We start from the raw sequence: 8,030 nt of genomic DNA, 5'->3' as shown, positions 1-8,030 counted from the left end.
TAAGCATTTAGAACGATACATTGTTTAAAATAAGGGCACTTTACTCTTGACATTTTACGGTTTTTTCAATTTTCTGAAAAATCCTATCATTAGATTTTTTTAAAAATACGATATTCTTGCTTAACTAACGTTTCTACATAGGGATTAAGCATTTAGAACGAAATCTAATGTCAGAAAATGGCACTTTACTCTTGACATTTTTCGGTTTTTTCAATTTTCTGGAAAATCCTATCATTAGATTTTTTTAAAAATACGATATTCTTGCTTAACTGACGTTTCTACATAGGGATTAAGCATTTAGAACGAAATCTAATGTAGGAAAATGGTACTTTACTCTTGATCGGTACGTTGGGACTTAGAAAATATTCGGGCGTACGCGGCGCGCTCGGCGCTTTGAACAGCTCCGGTGTCCCCATTATTTTCGATTTACGGCTAAAATAAATTTTTCTAATTTTTTTCAATAACATATTCTTGCTTAAATAACTTTTTTACATAGGGATTAAGCATTTAGAACGATACATTGTTTAAAATAAGGGCACTTTACTCTTGACATTTTACGGTTTTTTCAATTTTCTGAAAAATCCTATCATTAGATTTTTTTAAAAATACGATATTCTTGCTTAACTAACGTTTCTACATAGGGATTAAGCATTTAGAACGAAATCTAATGTCAGAAAATGGCACTTTACTCTTGACATTTTTCGGTTTTTTCAATTTTCTGGAAAATCCTATCATTAGATTTTTTTAAAAATACGATATTCTTGCTTAACTAACGTTTCTACATAGGGATTAAGCATTTAGAACGAAATCTAATGTAGGAAAATGGTACTTTACTCTTGATCGGTACGTTGGGACTTAGAAAATATTCGGCCGTACGCGGCGCGTCTCGGCGCTTCGAACAGCTCCGGTGTCCCCATTATTTTCGATTTACGGCTAAAATAAATTTTTCTAATTTTTTTCAATAACATATTCTTGCTTAAATAACTTTTTTACATAGGGATTAAGCATTTAGAACGATACATTGTTTAAAATAAGGGCACTTTACTCTTGACATTTTACGGTTTTTTCAATTTTCTGAAAAATCCTATCATTAGATTTTTTTAAAAATACGATATTCTTGCTTAACTAACGTTTCTACATAGGGATTAAGCATTTAGAACGAAATCTAATGTCAGAAAATGGCACTTTACTCTTGACATTTTTCGGTTTTTTCAATTTTCTGGAAAATCCTATCATTAGATTTTTTTAAAAATACGATATTCTTGCTTAACTAACGTTTCTACATAGGGATTAAGCATTTAGAACGAAATCTAATGTAGGAAAATGGTACTTTACTCTTGATCGGTACGGTGGGACTTTGAAAATATTCGGGCGTTCCAATCGTTCGTCTGTTGCATCATAGCGCGTCTCGGCGCAATCGACCGATTCGCTCGACCCATTATTTTCGATTTACGGCTAAAATAAATTTTTCTCATTTTATTCAATAACATATTCTTGCTTAGATAACTTTTTTACATAGGGATTAAGCATTTAGAACGATATAATGTTTAAAATAAGGGCACTTTACTCTTGACATTTTACGGTTTTTTCAATTTTCTGAAAAATCCTATCATTAGATTTTTTTAAAAATACGATATTCTTGCTTAACTAACGTTTCTACATAGGGATTAAGCATTTAGAACGAAATCTAATGTCAGAAAATGGCACTTTACTCTTGACATTTTTCGGTTTTTTCAATTTTCTGGAAAATCCTATCATTAGATTTTTTTAAAAATACGATATTCTTGCTTAACTGACGTTTCTACATAGGGATTAAGCATTTAGAACGAAATCTAATGTAGGAAAATGGTACTTTACTCTTGATCGGTACGTTGGGACTTGGAAAATATTCGGGCGTACGCGGCGCGCTCGGCGCTTTGAACAGCTCCGGTGTCCCCATTATTTTCGATTTACGGCTAAAATAAATTTTTCTAATTTTTTTCAATAACATATTCTTGCTTAAATAACTTTTTTACATAGGGATTAAGCATTTAGAACGATACATTGTTTAAAATAAGGGCACTTTACTCTTGACATTTTACGGTTTTTTCAATTTTCTGAAAAATCCTATCATTAGATTTTTTTAAAAATACGATATTCTTGCTTAACTAACGTTTCTACATAGGGATTAAGCATTTAGAACGAAATCTAATGTCAGAAAATGGCACTTTACTCTTGACATTTTTCGGTTTTTTCAATTTTCTGGAAAATCCTATCATTAGATTTTTTTAAAAATACGATATTCTTGCTTAACTAACGTTTCTACATAGGGATTAAGCATTTAGAACGAAATCTAATGTAGGAAAATGGTACTTTACTCTTGATCGGTACGTTGGGACTTAGAAAATATTCGGCCGTACGCGGCGCGTCTCGGCGCTTCGAACAGCTCCGGTGTCCCCATTATTTTCGATTTACGGCTAAAATAAATTTTTCTAATTTTTTTCAATTACATATTCTCGCTTAAATAACTTTTTTACATAGGGATTAAGCATTTAGAACGACATGTTGTTTAAAATAATGGTACTTTACTCTTGTGATTTTTCGGTTTTTTTTGATTATTTTGAAAAATAAATTTTTGTAATTTTTTTAAATACGATATTCGTGATCAGTGAACGATTTCACATATGGATTAAGCATTTAGAATCGTGCGGACGCGTTATTAAAAAAGTTTACTCGATGCGATGGGACTTTAAAAAGTTTGTGAAAATTTTCATATTGGGAAAAAATGTGTAATTTTTTGTCTAGTTTACGGTAGTGTAATTTATTTTAATGTTTACTATAAAAATTTTTTTCGTTCGTTCACGCGCTATGTTACAACAGCACGGCCGGGCGGTCTGTTGCCGCGGCGGTTTACACTCATAAGCGCGCATGCTATTCGGCCGGCGGCGCCGGCGTCCTTGCCGGCCGTTCGGTATCTATAAGAGATACACGGTCCGTGCGAGGCGGACGGAGCAGAGCGGGTTTTGGGCCAATTCTACGATCTCGGTCGAGAAGCTGTCTCAGAGCTCCTTCGGGGCTTCGGTCCTGACTGTTTCGTGCCGTTTACGTTACGGACTTTTCTCCACACAGCGTGGCCACGGGTCGGTGTCTTTGACCGAATGGCCCATATGTGGCAAGCCCTACGGGGTTGGTTACCCGTATGCACTTTGTATGTATACTCGTACTCACTGAGCAATCGACTCTTCTGTCCGAGCGATGGAAAAATTTTTTAAAATGCATCTGTAAGATTTGGAAGCAAATCGTACCAATTGAAAACTGTGGCTAAAATGAATAGCCCAGTGGAGAGAGAAAACTATCAAAAAACTGATTTTTTAAATCAAGAGGTGTCAGAAATCGAAATGCCTAGCGCGAGCGGAAGAACACGCTTTCTCGCCAGTCCAGCATGTGTCCTGTCCGTTCTTCCTCGGCTTGCCGATTTTGCCCAGATCAGAGGTTTCGTGCTTCCGGCGGTCAGAAGATCAGCGTGAGCGTACGCGCTTCCACGACTATGGCATCACCCATGTACTTTTTCCTTTGAATATATTTGAGTACATAAAAAATATTAAAACATATAGAGAGAACTGTGTCTTGGATCTTAAAAATTTGTCAATAGCGATGATATATTATTACTTAACTTGAAGTATTTGTACGTTTTAGCTGGGACGTACATTTATCTTACAAGATGTTAATAGCGAGACTCTTGAAGATAAAATTATCTTGTGATTTTATGAAGGCAAAGATAGAAACGTACGAAGCTGGCGTACGTAGAAAAATGTGATTTTATGATAGAACAAAAATATAATACGTACGTTTTTGGGCGTACGGTAATATCTGTATGGTAGAAAAATGAAAGAAATTGAGCGTTAAAGAAGATATGTTACAAGCGCGGAATGTGGCAAAACTTGTACATATTTGAAAGAGAAAAATGGTGTGTCGACCTGACATATATATATGAAACAGGCGACGATGGAAAAGGATTTAAATTTTGTCCATTTTATATATACATATTGTATAGTTCCCTGGTTGATCCTGCCAGTAGTCATATGCTTGTCTCAAAGATTAAGCCATGCATGTCTCAGTACATGCCGTATTAAGGTGAAACCGCGAATGGCTCATTAAATCAGTTATGGTTTCTTAGATCGTACTAAAATTTACTTGGATAACTGTGGTAATTCTAGAGCTAATACATGCAAAACAGAGTTCCGACCAGAGATGGTAGGAACGCTTTTATTAGATCAAAACCAATCGGTGGCGGGTGTTTACACTCGTCCATCGTTTGCTTTGGTGACTCTGAATAACTTTGTGCTGATCGCATGGTCTTATAGCACCGGCGACGCATCTTTCAAATGTCTGCCTTATCAACTGTCGATGGTAGGTTCTGCGCCTACCATGGTTGTAACGGGTAACGGGGAATCAGGGTTCGATTCCGGAGAGGGAGCCTGAGAAACGGCTACCACATCCAAGGAAGGCAGCAGGCGCGCAAATTACCCACTCCCGGCACGGGGAGGTAGTGACGAAAAATAACGATACGGGACTCATCCGAGGCCCCGTAATCGGAATGAGTACACTTTAAATCCTTTAACGAGGATCCATTGGAGGGCAAGTCTGGTGCCAGCAGCCGCGGTAATTCCAGCTCCAATAGCGTATATTAAAGTTGTTGCGGTTAAAAAGCTCGTAGTTGAATCTGTGTGTCACAGTGTCGGTTCATCGCTCGCGGTGTTTAACTGGCATTATGTGGTACGTCCTACCGGTGGGCTTTGCTCTTCACGGGGCGGTCCAACTAATATCCCATCGCGGTGCTCTTCACTGAGTGTCGAGGTGGGCCGGTACGTTTACTTTGAACAAATTAGAGTGCTCAAAGCAGGCTACCTTCGCCTGAATACTGTGTGCATGGAATAATGGAATAGGACCTCGGTTCTATTTTGTTGGTTTTCGGAACCCCGAGGTAATGATTAATAGGGACAGATGGGGGCATTCGTATTGCGACGTTAGAGGTGAAATTCTTGGATCGTCGCAAGACGGACAGAAGCGAAAGCATTTGCCAAAAATGTTTTCATTAATCAAGAACGAAAGTTAGAGGTTCGAAGGCGATCAGATACCGCCCTAGTTCTAACCATAAACGATGCCAGCTAGCGATCCGCCGAAGTTCCTACGATGACTCGGCGGGCAGCTTCCGGGAAACCAAAGCTTTTGGGTTCCGGGGGAAGTATGGTTGCAAAGCTGAAACTTAAAGGAATTGACGGAAGGGCACCACCAGGAGTGGAGCCTGCGGCTTAATTTGACTCAACACGGGAAACCTCACCAGGCCCGGACACCGGAAGGATTGACAGATTGATAGCTCTTTCTTGATTCGGTGGGTGGTGGTGCATGGCCGTTCTTAGTTGGTGGAGCGATTTGTCTGGTTAATTCCGATAACGAACGAGACTCTAGCCTGCTAAATAGACGTAATTATGGTATCTCGAAGGCTCTCGGCTTCTGCCGGTGGGGTTTTTACTACCAACGTACAAACAAATCTTCTTAGAGGGACAGGCGGCTTCTAGCCGCACGAGATTGAGCAATAACAGGTCTGTGATGCCCTTAGATGTTCTGGGCCGCACGCGCGCTACACTGAAGGAATCAGCGTGTGTTCCCTGGCCGAAAGGCCCGGGTAACCCGCTGAACCTCCTTCGTGCTAGGGATTGGGGCTTGCAATTATTCCCCATGAACGAGGAATTCCCAGTAAGCGCGAGTCATAAGCTCGCGTTGATTACGTCCCTGCCCTTTGTACACACCGCCCGTCGCTACTACCGATTGAATGATTTAGTGAGGTCTTCGGACTGGTGCGCGGCAATGTTTCGGCATTGCCGATGATGCCGGGAAGATGACCAAACTTGATTATTTAGAGGAAGTAAAAGTCGTAACAAGGTTTCCGTAGGTGAACCTGCGGAAGGATCATTACAATGTTCCAATATATCTCAAAGAGAGAGGAGAGGAGGAGAGAAAATGAATTCGATTAGTTTGTGGATAAGAATTCATATAAAAAAAAAAGATATTGTTGAGCCCGCCAGATCATTCGTGCGTGATTTACACGGCCAGACGTGTGTACTACACGTATTAGGCCTTTGATCTGCGTTGCGTAGGCCACAACAAATCTTTCAAAGAGAGAGAGATATATGTGTTGTTGGGGTTTGTGATTATGAAGGTGCCCCAACGCACAAAAATATATAAAAATGTACAAAGTTGGGATGTGGTGTGGTGGAGAAGAGTTGGGCCCGACCAGATCATTCGTGCGTGATTTACACGGCAGACGTGTGTACTACACGTATTAGGCCTTTGATCTGCGTTGCGTAGGCCATCTTCCTTCCAAGACACACACGTGTTGGGGTTTATGTGATTTTATGATAGTGCCCCAACACGGAAAAATAAGCGTACGAGAAGAGTTGGGCCCGACCAGATCATTCGTGCGTGATTTATACACGGCCAGACGCGTATTATATTACACGTATTAGGCCTTTGATCTGCGTTGCGTAGGCCATCTTCTCGATAGAGAGAAAGCCAATGTATTCTTTTTTCTTTCTTTACACACACACACACAGTTGTAGTAGGACAGGGAGGGATGCGAGCGTGCTAATCACGCTTCCTCAAGTCTTCGCTGTGGTGTGTAAAAAAAAAAGAAAAAAAGGAATCGTTGGGAAAGTCCAAAGGACGAAAATATCGGGCAGTCTGAAGATAACTTAATGCTCGTTTACATTGGTATCAAGAGAGACCGGCTTGTGTAGCTCGTTTCAATGCTGTGTCGTTGTCATTGACACCCTACTCTGTTGCGCGCTAGTGGCAGCATGAGCGTGGGACGTATATATATATATGACACCCAGCTAGAGCCGGCCGTGAGTCCGTCCGGTGTAAATAACGACGAAAGGAGAGAGAAACTTTTCGAATCCAGTATCGGGTTGATAATTGTCCAGTTTGAATATCCATATCCCCGTCGTTTTTGGAGGTGATATACTCTCTGTGTTTCTTCGATAGAAGGCTTTTCAATGTTCTATTCGCTCCGACCGTCGAACTTGCAAGAAAACAGTGGTTTTGGATTTGCTCGTACATATATATATGGTTTCGACGGAAATATCTCGTTCTTTAAGGGACAATTATGTCGTCGTACGACGACTCCCGAATCTCCTTCGCGCGCTGGTTGGAGCTCTTCGGGTATCGGCTTGTTCCGAAATATAACACAAAAATGTGGTGGATAGCAAATACACATTATATTATATATGAGAGAATAAAAGGGAAAAATTACCCTGAACGGTGGATCACTTGGCTCGTGGGTCGATGAAGAACGCAGCTAATTGCGCGTCAACGTGTGAACTGCAGGACACATGAACATCGACATTTCGAACGCACATTGCGGTCCACGGATACAATTCCTGGACCACGCCTGGCTGAGGGTCGTTTACGTACTTATAAACTGCTTGCGTTGATGGCACTTGTTGCCTATATACGTACGAGCGAATGATGGGCGCTTCGTCGGCGTTTGTCGCGGTCCTATGAATATTGAGAAATTTTACGTACGTCTAACAGTCCTCGAGAGAGATGGAAATCGTGTTCGAACTAGCGTGAGTGTGGAAGGCGGTGTCGTGTGTCGTATATGTTTTATATACGTCCGCCCGTCTGAAACACCGCTTCGAAGCGGTGACAAAATCTTTTTCGGGACGATTCGTATTCGTAGAACTATCGAGATTTCACTGGTACATTTTCAACGCGCTCCCGACGTCGCCTGAAATGAAACGAGATGGGTTTAACCCACGAAAGCGTACTACACGAGTCTGTCCTATGTGAAGACTGTGTACAGAGATCGAACGAACGCATGAAAGAAATTGAACGAAAGAACACATAACCCGCAAAAATATAGAGTAGAATTGTGACCGTTGCTTCGAATTTGAATTTATATGTATATATATATCATAGCCCCAGGGAGTGGAACCTATGAGTGTGGAAGGATGTCTCTTACCGTTATGTTGCCAGAGGAAAAAAAGTCT

At 40.7% G+C, this 8,030-nt stretch overlaps 2 non-coding genes across 2 annotated transcripts; both read left to right on the top strand.

The window, feature by feature from the left end:
- The first annotated feature begins 4,034 nt into the window (after positions 1-4,034).
- On the top strand, positions 4,035-5,955 carry LOC143261345 (small subunit ribosomal RNA). The gene has a single exon (XR_013035489.1). It is a non-coding gene; the product is annotated as a small subunit ribosomal RNA (ribosomal RNA).
- A 1,333-nt stretch (positions 5,956-7,288) lies between these two features.
- On the top strand, positions 7,289-7,443 carry LOC143261321 (5.8S ribosomal RNA). Its single transcript, XR_013035465.1, has one exon. It is a non-coding gene; the product is annotated as a 5.8S ribosomal RNA (ribosomal RNA).
- The last annotated feature ends 587 nt before the right edge of the window (positions 7,444-8,030 follow it).

This window comes from Megalopta genalis, unplaced genomic scaffold, assembly GCF_051020955.1.
Source record: "Megalopta genalis isolate 19385.01 unplaced genomic scaffold, iyMegGena1_principal scaffold0047, whole genome shotgun sequence".
Taxonomy (NCBI): Eukaryota; Metazoa; Arthropoda; class Insecta; order Hymenoptera; family Halictidae; genus Megalopta; species Megalopta genalis.
The sequence above is the reverse complement of the archived record's forward strand: the minus strand, read 5'-3'. Positions and strand labels throughout refer to the sequence as shown.